The sequence below is a fragment of the Vulpes vulpes genome, chromosome 12, assembly GCF_048418805.1.
Source record: "Vulpes vulpes isolate BD-2025 chromosome 12, VulVul3, whole genome shotgun sequence".
NCBI classification, from domain to species: domain Eukaryota; kingdom Metazoa; phylum Chordata; class Mammalia; order Carnivora; family Canidae; genus Vulpes; species Vulpes vulpes.
The window spans coordinates 46182173-46195322 of record NC_132791.1 but is presented as its reverse complement, the minus strand read 5'-3'; the positions used below and the strand labels follow the sequence as shown (position 1 = coordinate 46195322).

The window sequence follows — 13150 nt, the reverse complement described above, 5'->3', positions numbered from 1 at the left end:
CTTCCCCTGTCCTTCCAGCTGGTCTTCTGGCGGAGGGGCCTGCTATGCTGATTCTCAGGTGTGTGCACCTGGGGAGATGCACCGCCCCCTGCTGGTTGCCGGGCTCAGTGGGAGCTGTTTATCCTTTGAGGCCCCTGCTCCCTGGCAGCCCTGCCCAGTCCCAGGCACAAGGTGATACCAGGAGGGACAACAACAGTAGTGGTGGCCAGCTTTCCAACTCTGAAGTCAGCTCCCGTAGTAACTACCGCAGGTCCCAGTCCGCAGGGGCCTGGATGCTCTGGGGATGGGGGGCGCTGGTCTCCCTAGCTCGGGACACCTGGCTGTAGGAGTGTCCTCGCTGTCCTGGGCCCTCCCCGCCTCCGCCTGTTCGTGGGTAGTGCTGGATCTTGGGTTGTGTACCTGGCACCCTGGGCTCCAGGGCCTGCGCCGCTGGAATTGCGCTCTCGGGGCTCCGCAGCCCCCTCCGCAGAGCTGCCGTCTCCAGTTTCAGATTTTACATTTAAGTCTTTAAACCATTTTGGATTAATGTTTTCGAGTGGTGTAAGATAGGGGTCCAATTTTATTCTTTAGCATGCAATTATTGATTATATAGCTTTCCCAACCCCATTTATTGAAGAGACTATCCTTTCCCCACTTAGAATAGGGAATACTCATTATTGGCTCTATTGTTCAATATTAGTTAACTGTATATATATATATGGATTCTTTTTTTTTTTCTGGGCTCTTGATTCTATTCCATTGATCCATGCCAGTACCCTGCTGTTTTGATTATTACAGCTTTATAATAAAGTTTGAAATCAGAAAGTGTGGTGCCTCCAGCTTTGTTCTTTTTCAAGATTATTTTATCTATTTGGGGTCTTTCATGTTTCCATTCAAATTTTAGGTTTGTTTTTTTCTATTTCTGTGAAAAATTCCATTGGAATTTTGTTAGGGATTGCACTGAACCTGTAGATTACTTTGGATAGTTTGGCTGTTTTAACAATAATAATTCTTCTAATTCATGAACACAGGATATATTTCCATTTATTTATGTCTTTCTCAGTTTCTTTCATCAATGACTTAAATATTTAATATCTTTCACCTCTTTGATTAGATTTATTCCTATTTCATTGTTTTGATGCTATTGTACATGGGAGTGTTTTATTTCTTTTTCACACAGTTCATTGTTAGTGTATAGAAACACAACTGATTTTTGTATGTTGATTTTATATCTTGAAATTTTGCTGAATTCATTTATTAGATCTTACAGGTTTTTCAGCGGAGTCTTCAGGGTTTTCTATATATAAGATCATATCATCTTCAAATAGAGACAATTTTATTTCTTCCTTTCTGATTTGGGTGAATTTTTTTCTTATCTAATTGCTCTAGCTAGGACTTATAATACAATGTTGAATAGGAGTATCAACTATCCCTGTGAAGCTGAAGGTACACTAATGGGTCTTATCCTAAAGCACTTCTCTTTTGTATTCTTAGTACAGACTTCTCTCCTGGTCATCCCAAAGAACTTTTTTCTCTTTGTTACTTGAATGAAGCCCTGCCTATGTTCTTAGAGCAATGAATTCATCTCAAATAAAGAGGTGCCTGCTGGGGTCAAGAACAAACACATCTACCTGCTTCTCACCTCTCTTCTCAGTTTAGTGATCAGCAGATCATGCCTGCCATTCAGAAGCAGACCATGCCTTAGATGCTGAAGAAAGATCAGTGACCAGAGAAAGAAAGCACTAGTAGAAGAAAACAACTTTGTTTTCTTCCTCAGCTGATCCTGCTGCTTTGCTCCAGTAAGAGAGAATACTGCTAATCTGGATATGAAAGCCTTTGATGAGGCCAAGTTCAGTGACCCTGCTATAACCCAGCCCCACTTCACTCAGTATTTATCTGAGGCCTCCCTTTGTGACCCTTGAAAGACTTGTGAGAAATAATGTGATTTTCTTTCTTCTCTTTTGTCAACTCTTCCAGTCTCACTCGCCTTTTTTTCATTGTTTTCTTTGTCATGATGACAGCACAGATCTTCCAACTCATGATGTTGCAGTTTAGTAGTAAGAAAACACAGGAGTGAAAAGTCAGATGTGGTCAGTCAGGTTCATTCATTCATGTTTATCCAACAAAAAGTGATTAAGTGCTTCATATGTTCCAGGCACATAGATGCTGGGATACAACTATGAGCAAAATATCTTTACTGCTCTTGTGGAGCTTACACTGTAGTGAGGGATACATATATTACACAAATAAATGATCACAGAACATTTGAGGGCTGAGGGATGGTCTCTGAAAGCCAGCTATAATGGGCTGTCCAGGTAGTTCTGAAAAGAATAGAAAAATGAAAATAAAAACGTCAAGGGGAGATTTCGCTTCAGTGATTTTTGCCCTGGGTTCATAGTACATGCTAACTGGTGCTCAGAAAACATCTTCCTGGACATGGAGACTCAAATCCTCACTTAGAATTTAGATTAAAAAAATTATAAAAAACAAAGAAACAAAGCTGTTCCCATTCATGTAATTGAGTAAATTTAAACTAATAATCTACATCTAAAAGAATGAACTTTATTATATATAAGCTATGCCTCAGTAAACCTGACTTAAAAGATACTAATCAACTCCTCTCAGCAGTGAGGTTCCCCCCAACCTCCCTCCTCAGATCTGGCTAGTGAGGCTTCTGGACTGAGCTGTGCATGACATGTGGGCACAGCTCTGTTCTGAATGGACTGCCCTCATTATTAAGAAGAATTTAGTATTACAATAGCCTTCAAACAAAAACTGGTTTCTTTCATTTCTGTATTCACTCCAATGCATTCTGTTGTCTATTGCCAATTAAATAAAGTAAGATTCTGCTCAAGAATTGACAATGCTTTCCTATTTCCTATAGCAAACTCTTGTTTTTCTTTCAGGCCCTCCAAATTTTAGCTATGGCCTAACTAGCCCACATTATTTTCCCAAAGTATAAGCCCTTATTATAATCCAGCTAACTCTTCTGTGTAACAAACATGCCTCACTCAGGCTTCTCAGATTTTCTGAAACCTTCACTCAAACCATACTTCCTTTTTAAAAAAAATCTTTTAAAATTCTACGTCTTTTTGAGATTATGAGGAGTCCAATATTTGAAATTAGATAGATAGACCTATGTTTGAATTCTAACATTACCTCAGTTTCCTCATCTGTAAAATAAAGGTAATTACATCACCCTCACAGAGTTGCTATGAATTGATTACCTATAGGCACTGGAATGTGACCTAGAACTGACCTCCTCCAATTTTATCCTAGAGACATTCCCAGATGGGACAGAACTTTAAAAATTTACTTTGTTTTTCCTTAGGTCTCACTTCTATACTTTTCGATTTTATTGCTATTCATGGAGTAATTATTACCTTGACAAACTAGTTGAAATTTATATTCCTAGTCCATTTTACTCTGTGTATATGTCAATTTGAAAAATTCAAGTATTAAATACCACTGTATATAGGATATTAAGCAGCCTCTTTAGCCAAATCATATGTTTCTTAAAGACAGGAATCATCCATCTCTTTTTTTGTTCTTAACACAATATGCATTACTAAGTACATGGTGATTGTTCTACAGATTTTCAAGGATTGGCTAACTCTCCATTGTCTAATGTCAAATATGGTCTAATCATATATATGTGTGTGTGTGTGTGTGTATGTGTGTTACTAAATAAATTAAATTAAAGTAGATTTTGGCTTATGAATATTGTTGTGAAGGTTTTTGCATTTTTCTGTCTTGACAAATTTAAAGTATTAACTATGGTCACAACATAGTGTAATAAAGCATAGGCTCTGAGAAGAGACTTGACTTAAAATTCCAATCTAGGCCTTCACTGGCTGAGTGATTTTGGGCAAATTATTTGGCCTCTCTGAGCCTAGTCTTCTCTTTAGCTAAAAAGGAAGTAAAAACACATATACCCTGGCTTGCATAAGCTGAATACAGCACCATGTGAAAGCGCTTAGGAAAGTATCTGGAAAGTAATAAGCATAAAAAAAAAAAAAAAAAAAAAAGAAAGTAATAAGCATAGAGTACATATTTGAGTATATTTTTCCTTCTGTTTCTTTTAAATTGAATTTTTCACATTAAACTGCAAAGATCAAAAGATCTTTCATCTGTATGAAAGCACTTTCAAAACAAGAGTTTTGAACACCTGTAAAGCATTACCATTATTATTGTAAGCAAGGAAGGTAAACTAAGATAGTACTCTACTCTTTGGAGAGACAGTCTCCCTATGAAGCTGTCAGCAAAGGTGTAGATCTAACTTTCTGAAGAGATATGGATCAGACCCTGTAACATTCCTGAATGAGATGTGACCCATGGCTGACTGCCTATGATCTTCCGCGGGAAATCCTTCTGCCCTGACAAGAAAATTTGAGAGAATAATATAATTATTTACAATAGTCATAGCTATCCTTTTATTTCTCAATATATAAGAGAATTAAGTCTTTTATTTCCATTATTCACTTGTCCCTATTCACTTATTCCTTTTTTCCTTCTTGCCTTTGATTAGAATCAATGAAGAAAATATTGGTAAATGTTGATTTTCCTCTCCAACCCTTGAGGATACTGGTCTACCAGAAGGAAGTCCAAAGACAAAATTGTAATTAAGTGGTCTTGTTATGCTTTCTGCTGTTGTCCTCAAGTTCTCTCTCTTCCAAATTGTTATAATTAAGAGAGTGCCCATTAAATGATTTCCCTTTGTCAGATGGATTATGTTTTATAATGGAGCCAAGTTCTATACTCATTATGATTCTCCAGGCCAGTGCCAACAAAATGTCTGTACCTTTTCCCCAACAGCAGCTGAAACAGCAGAGGAAGGTCACTTAATGACAATTTGGGAGGAAACCAGTATAGCTTTCAGCCAATGGCCTCCTATCCTTGAATGTCAATAGGTGTTCTTTTTCAACTCAGGGCCTCTGCTTTTTATGAAGTAGGGATTTAAAAATGTGCTGGTATCAAAGTGTTTCAGAACAACAAACAGCCAACAAATCTCAAACTAAAGTGATGTTGAATTGATCCACACAGACTTGAAAAATGTTCCACTCTGGGGATCCTGGTGGGTCAAGATATCCATTATCCTCATGCTGTGTTCTCATACTGTGATTGCACCTCTGGGTCACTGTGGCCAAGCTCCCTAATGAAAAGGAAATGATCCCATCAATCGCCCAGATGTTTGGCAGAGGGTAGACTAAACATCTGGTTGATTGACTGAATGGTTTTCTCTCTGGCCAGATGTTTGGTATCAACTAAGCACTGTGTGAGTAGACCATTTAAAAAGGCATTCTCTTGAGGCCCTCAATCACATCTAGTTTATAGGAAGTTCTGATATTAATAAATTTTTGATTCTGAGATGGAATCCTGCTTACTTTGCTTACTCTGTAATGTCTTCATGGCCCTGTTTGATTCTCTTTTCTATAAAGATATCTATGGCAGGATTCTACTAGCAATATAAAAATGTGTTAGCATGAGCACAATATTTAAGTATGTTTTAATGGTATTGAATATTCCACAAGTTATTCCTGCATTGAGTTTTCTTTAGAGCATATATCACTTATCAGTTAGACATTTGGGATTTAAGATATAGCAGTGAAGATTTTGTACTAGCATGGCAGTGTCCCTTTCTATCATCTTTTACTTAGCCAAAGAACTCTCCTTTGTCCAAGAGAAGTTTCTTGGTAGCACAGAGTGAAGCCCTGGGGTCTGAAGTAGTAGATAGTGAAGTCAGTAGTGTGCTATGGTGGCAAGAGCACTAGATAAGAAATCAAGATTTGAGCACTGGGGCCAGTTCATTCATTGACTCTCTAAGTGACCTGGGTATCAGTTTAACTCTCTAGGCTTCCATTTCCTTGCCTGAAAAATGATGAAATACAGCTGGAGTTCTAACAATCTGAAATTTGCTGAAACCCAGGAGATGATCAATGCGATATAATCAGTGTTATAACACTGAGTTCGGATTGCTGCTTGAGGAAGAAATTCCATAGAGGTAAGAAAAGACATTGCACAATGAATTAGCAGCTCTGTTTACTTCCAAGTGTTTCTAGGGTGGGCAATGTATTACATATGATAGTGCCATTGATATTCTGAAATGAGTTTGTTAAGAGGTTTAACTCTTACCAAGAAACATATGATGAATATGGTTTGAGAGTGGACATAGGAAATATTAAAAGGACTTAAGATAGGAAAGGTGGTTCTTATACACTGCCATAGTGGTGGGACAGTGAGGGGGTTGCTGCTGACTCACATTGGGTGGAAAGGGATGGAAAGACATTGGGTAGAAGGGTTCAGAGGAATAACTTTACTGGTGTCACAGTTTTGTTAAGACCAAGCCCCCTCTCTCTCTTCAATTCTACTAGATCATAGTGTCTCGAGGTTAGAAGGATCAAAGACCAAAAAAGCTCTGAGTATTAATTAGGCATCAAAATAGCTTAAATCAGCCATTATCTTCTGAAACTGAAAATAACTGTGTATATCTCTGAGTCAATACAATGTATATTCTAAAAAGCCATGTTTCTAAGATCAGGGGTTTTAGAGACAATAAATAAATATGTAAGTAATGATTTGTGATGTTTCCAGATGAAAATTCTTGAACTTCCTAGTTGTTAAGCTTTTGAAAACATTTTTACATTTGCAAAAGGATCAATTAGTTGTTCAGAAAGTGAGTGACATTGTCAGTCTTAGTTTACTGTAAGCTGACAGAGCTATGAAAAAAAAAATTCAACTGGTTCATCTGCAGGTCTCCAAAAATCAGACTGCAGCCCTTTAACCTCTATGACACTAACATACACTTAATAAAAAACCATACTGTGAACATTGGCTATGTTTTCATTATTCAAAGCAAGTTTGTTTTCTTGTCTGAAGTTTTACCTCCCATGGATCTGGAGTAGTCTACTCTGATTTTTCATCTCTCCCTGATTCCTCTGATCTCAGGGTCAGGGAAGAGGGAACATAGCTAGAGTAGAATTCCCATTCCTTGATCAAAATATTTTTTTCTTGGAAATAATACTTCAACTAAAGACCCAGACCTTCAAAGGGAACTTCCAAAAGTGCATTTTGTTTTATCAGGGCAGCCAAGGACTGAGAAGGATGGAGGGAGGATATAGGCATTCTCCATACTATATCCTTTACATGCAAGGTAAGTTCTTACCTGCCTGGGGTGGGTGAGGGGCACTTCCACCTCGAGTCCTGGGGCAAGGTGACTTCCCAGAAGTCCCCTTGGTCCTGTGGTTCCTCAGCAGTCCCCGAGAACTACTCAAACATATGTGGCATAAAAGTCCATATGGTTTCAATTTCCTTTACTACATGACCATTTTTGCTTTGTTTGTGCTCAGACTTGCCTTATTCAAAATTCCTGCTCTACTGGGCCCCTTCTGCCACAGAATTAGAGGCGGTGTGAGGTTAAAAAAATACTGAAATGGAAGAGAGCTCAACCAGTTCATTCTGTATAATAAAATCTATTCTACTGTGGTCCTAATTTCATCAAGTAATACAAGTCAACATCGGGCATTAATGAGAGAAGGTTTCCAATTAGATACAGTCTGACACTGGCCATGCTTCTCAGTCACCTTCAATTGTCAGCGATAAAAAAGGACAGTTCAATATGATATGGATCATTCACTCCAAATCTCCACAACTCATTTATGACAAACACAACTAACAGAGCATGGGGAACTGCAGAATTGTTTTTCATTATCGTGGCACATTGGCTTCCAAATACAGCTGTAATGATCTTCAGTGGTTTTCCATACCACATTGTTAATGAATTGTTTGAGATGTGATGGTAACCAGAATTCTGACTGAGAATCTCAGTAATCCTTTTGTTTTGAAAAGAACAAATGAGTTTCCAGAAGAAGAAAAGGAAAAAAGAAAGATTCAAAAAGGAAAAGTGTTTAATTTTCATATGAGACATGGGTTCTGTTGGGAGATGAGGGTGGCATTCCTGAAGTATTTGGGGAGGAGGAACAAGTTTGAAGGGGTCATCTCTGGAGTATTAACCCACATGGAACCTTGGAGGTGGCCACATAACAAATTACACGGTTTAAAGTAATGAGGTAAGCTAGGGTTTTATGAAGGCTAGTGTCAGAGTCTACACAATTCCAATATGGTAAGTAGGGCCTAACTACTAGGATTTCTGGGAAATAATGCTATTTAAAGAGAGTTGAATGTCAATATTCCAGGTAGTACAGTCAGGATTCCCCTAGAATCCTGGGGGACAATATCCCCAAGATCTGGAGATACAAAGATGAGGATGGTTAAGCTTCAGTGAACCAAACAGTCTAGAATTCATCCATTCATTTAACCAATATTTACTGAACATTCACTCCAAGTCAGGTTTGGTGCTTCATAAGTATATATTACAATATAGAGCAATATAGATACTGTCCAGGGAAGGGAGAGTAAGCAGGTAGCCAGAGTCGTAGCTCTAGGAAAGGCAGACAGAAGCCATTCAAGCTTAGAACATGCAGGGAGTCCAGGGTACTTAACTATTTTGTCTCCTCACTTAGGCATATTGCTAATTCACAGTTCTATTATTTTTATAACCACAATAATTATATCAGCTGCATTTCAGTATCAAATCACATGAATACTAAGAGGTAGGGCAGAGCAATTGCCAACCATAGAATAAAGATCCAGATGGGCATAGGTGTTCAGAATAAGATAAGAAACACCTAGGATAAGCAGGCATCTCATATTGATGAGCATGAAAAACCTGTGATCTTGGAACCTGAGCTAACAAACTAGGCAATATATGTAAAATACCAGCAAGGGGGCAATGATAGTAACACAACCTTTGACCCTGCAGGGTGTTTCTTATATGCTCTTTGCTGGTGTAAGAGCTAGTCCTACTTGATTCCTCATGTGAGAGAAGGCATGTGGGTGACACTAAATGAAAACAAGCCATACGTATCTATTACTTGATGAAGCTGCTGTGTTTAATTTTCTCATTTATTTGGGAAACAATTTTGTAATGTTTATAATTTGAATATCCCCCTATTTGGTTGAGTTGGCAAACTCATCGTTAGGGCCCTGCACTGAACAGAGAAGTTATAAACACTCATAGAGTCCATTATTCTTCCCACACACAGCTCCACAGCCTCAGCCTTCATAATGAATGAAAATCAAAAAAAATCTTCTGTGGTTCCAAGATTACAAAACTGAGAACTGTGAAAAGCACTGTGAGGGCATAGGCTCTAGCCCCATGTACCCATGGAACATGACTTCCTGTGTCACTGGCTTAGGCATTTCGAGCCCAAACAGATTTTAAATATCCCAAATGACAGATTCCACCTCTGATCTTGGAAAAGAAATCTAGGAAAAATAATAAATCTCACTTTTAAGTATTTCCTTATGTTCAACTCGTATTTTTTCCTGCTCTTCATTGGGTTTTATTAACCTAGCAGTGTTAGCTTTCTCCCTCTTGCTTTTAAAATATTTTTGCTTCCTCTATAGCATTTGTATCCTTCAAATATTTATAGACTTCCTTGTCTTTCCTCAGTCATTAGCCAAGTCATGCATATTTAGCACTTTTAATCTCCTAGACTCTTCATAAATCAATGCCCACATTGCTGGTGTCATTTTCGCTCCTCTGCCTATTTGATCTATATCTTTCTGATTCAGAGATGTTCAAAACTGCATTCATTTATTCCATTGCAAGTGTCACTATCATTGCAAACACCTTAGTGAAAATCTTTCTTTCTCATCTAACATTAAAGCCATTCCTGAACTCTTCCTGCAAAATCTCATAACCAACCCGGACCTGTTTAATCATCCTTTCCCTTCAAAACCATCTTGGAAGCAACAGAGTTTGGTGAAAATATCACTTACCTTTAGGTTTAAATGCTTACTTTGAAACGAATTAACTCCATTCTCCTAGAGAAAGCCACTTTATCTTTCTATGCCTCAGTTTCCCCAATATGTAAAAGAGGGTATTGGATTAGTTTCTTCTAATGAGCCATCACATTCTGAAATTCTGTATTGGTACTGTCTTCATGAATTAAAGAACCTTGTAGAAATCACTTCCCACCTTGACTTCTAATCTTCTTGCCTGAAAAGGGAATTATAATTCTTTTCTTATTTACCACACCATGTTGTTTTGAGGATCATGTATGTGAAAGTGCTCTCAAAATTGTAAAGTGCTAATCAGACAGATTGCTTTATTATTTTTATCATTATTGTTGTTGTTGTCTTTAGTAGTAGCAGTAGTATCACTTTGACAATTACAAGTGTCCTCACTATTTCTTCTACCCCCAAATTGTTAACCTGTTCTTGGTTCTTAGGCTGGAAGTCCTTTGTCCTGTTACTACTGGCTTTACTCAGGGCCTTGATTCATGGGATACTGTTATATGATATCAAACTTTTCCTGGCATTTGCCTGGTTTTGAAGCTTTTTAGTTATTGGTTATGGCAAATATATTTTCATTTTTCTAGCCTTTGTGTCTTTATTTTATGACCAAATTTATTTTGCTTCTTCTGATCACTAGTATTTTAGATTATTATATCTTTGGGAAATATCTTGCATTTCCCTTCTAAATTAGAACTTAATATATCTTTGACAGAGAGTCTACATTATTTATTTGTCCTCAGTGGTGTTCTACTACCTCCTAAAAATCTATCAGATGAAAATTTTGTCAGTGTGCTATTCACTTTTCCTTTAAGACCACTAATGAATGGGGGGCACCTGGGTGGCTCAGTGGTTGAGCATTTGCCTTTGGCTCAGGGCGTGACCCCGGGGTCCTGGGATAGAGTCCCACATTGGGCTCCCTGCAGGGAGCCTGCTTCTCTCTCTGCCTGTGTCTCTGCCTCTTTCTCTCTGTGTCTCATGAATAAATAAATGAAATCTTAAAAAAAAAAAAGATCACTAATGGTATTGATTAAAGGGTTAGGAAAAATAACACTGAAGGTCAAAAGATCCAGGAATATTAATCTGAATGAAAGAGGTCTAATTGATGCCTTAAAAAGCCTGAGAAGCAGCATACTAGAGTGGAAAAATAAACTAAGTAGGATTTAAACACAAATCATTCAATTCCAAATTCTGTAGCCCCCTCCTTTTTTTGGTCACATCTCCTTCTTTATTATAGTTCCAACATGCCTACTTTTTATGGTATTAATCTATAATTGTCTTTGGTAGATATTAAACAGTGGACCACACTTCAGTGAGTTTTTCACCTGAAAACTAAATGTCCTTGGGTCAGTAATATCTTAACCCAACAGGAATAACAACAGATTCTCCAGTGTGGCGGTAAATCTGGAGAGGAGCTCTCTTTAGTAGGAGGTTTTCCCAAACAATGTTTTAAATAATTTATACAAATAATATTCACAAGACAATTTCCATTATATCTACATACACATCTGGCTCTTGCAATGGTGCTTCTTAAATGAGAAATTTCCCAGAGGTTATAATGCCTGAAATTATTAATAATCATGAGAAGAGTACTGCATACATTTATCAATACCCTTTCTGCTCTATTTCTTCTCATGTGTTTGATACATTTTGCAGGAAAAAAAAAAGTTTTGTCTCCTTGAATATATAAGTGTCTAGTGAGAATCCAGATTTGAAAAGGAAACAAAAAGTTTTCTCATTCTACTAAGGGACTAGAGCTTTGAAAAATGTAAAACTTGGATCTTGGAATATGAGTTAGAAATTCTGGTTTCTCCTCCTGTTCCCTACTTATTTACTCTCTTACTTTGAATAAGCCATTTCACTACTCTGAACTCAGTTCTGTGGTGTAAAAAGGAATAGTAATGCTTTCCTGGACTGCATCATAAATAATGTGATGAAAGTTAGATGGAATTATTATAAAATGCTAAGCCAATGAGGTAATCATCATCATTATTTCCACTTAGAAAGGTTAGGAGCAAATGGGTAACTTAGTATGATGCCAATCAAATTGGAAAATAAACCTAAATAAGTTATGTTTAAAATGCACCTTTGGACAAAAGATAGTGGATTTTTAATTTCAACAACCAAGAACTCAGCATTCAGGAGAGCTGATTCAAAGACTTATTAGGAAAGTGAAGAACTCCAAAGTAACCCTTGTCTAAGGTCAACTAGATTCAACTTATCTAATACAGCTAAGTCTATCAATAGTGAATATATTCTAGAAAGTTTGCTAGAATCAGAAAGAATCAGAGTTTGCTTCCTTACTAGGTCTGAGTGAAAACAGCTCTTTAAAGGTGACTGCTAACAGGGGCACTCTAGCTAGGCAAAGGAGCAATTGTGTGTAAGTATTCAGATCATCAAATTTTGCTCAAATAGTATATATGCTGTCAGCATTTATGTATGTTATTAACAAAATAAAAAGTACATACAAGCTTGCATTTATTGATCACTTCATGTGCTCTGTGCTAGGTGCTTTGCTATAATAAATTATTTAATCCACACAGTAATCTGTGGTCCATTCTCTGTCATAACCTCCATGTTTCAAAAGAGAAAATGGAAGCAGAGAGAAGTTAACTAATACATTCAAGGTCACACAACTATTAAGTGGTGAAGCCAGGATTTATATCCAAGGAAGACTGAGTATGAAGTCACTAACCAGTGATAGATCTGGGTTTTGTGGGTCCTGAAGCTTATACAATTGGAGAACCCTCTTTAACAAAAGGATAAAAAAATTATTGGTTAAAAATTCCTTGGAAACTTTTTTTAGCCTTATTAGATTGACAGTAAATCTCCATTGCCTCTATTGTGTATACCATTTTGATTTAGTAAAATTTTTGGAGAAACAACAACATTGACACCATTTGTTTTACTGATACAAACTTTTGCCCATGTGAATAACTAATAACTGAACTTCCATGTAACAATAGTTATTATCTAAAATTTCATTTCATAATTCAGAATGCTACTAATACCCACTTAGTGGCAACTGCCAGAAGTGTTAGCTTGGTCCTAAAAGGCAGTAAAAACTTAAAGTTGTTTTTTAGATCACATAAATTTTTAGTAGGAAGAAATCTTAGAAATCTTACTTAATCTTAAAGTAAAGACCTCTTAACTTTGGGATAAAAAGAGAAACCTAAGAGGAGGCACTGTGGAGAGCTGGTTACAGTTATGGGTCTTGGAATCCAACCATCTGGATCATGAAATCATACAGCCAAAGTTCTCCCACTGTCTGTGTGACTTTGTGCAAGTTATGTGGCCTCTCCGACCTTCAGTTTTC

At 37.3% G+C, this 13150-nt stretch overlaps 1 pseudogene; it reads right to left on the bottom strand.

Moving 5' to 3' along the window:
* Positions 1-241: 241 nt before the first annotated feature.
* LOC112921908 (BAR/IMD domain-containing adapter protein 2 pseudogene) overlaps positions 242-13150 on the bottom strand; it is a 148631-nt pseudogene continuing 135722 nt past the window's right edge.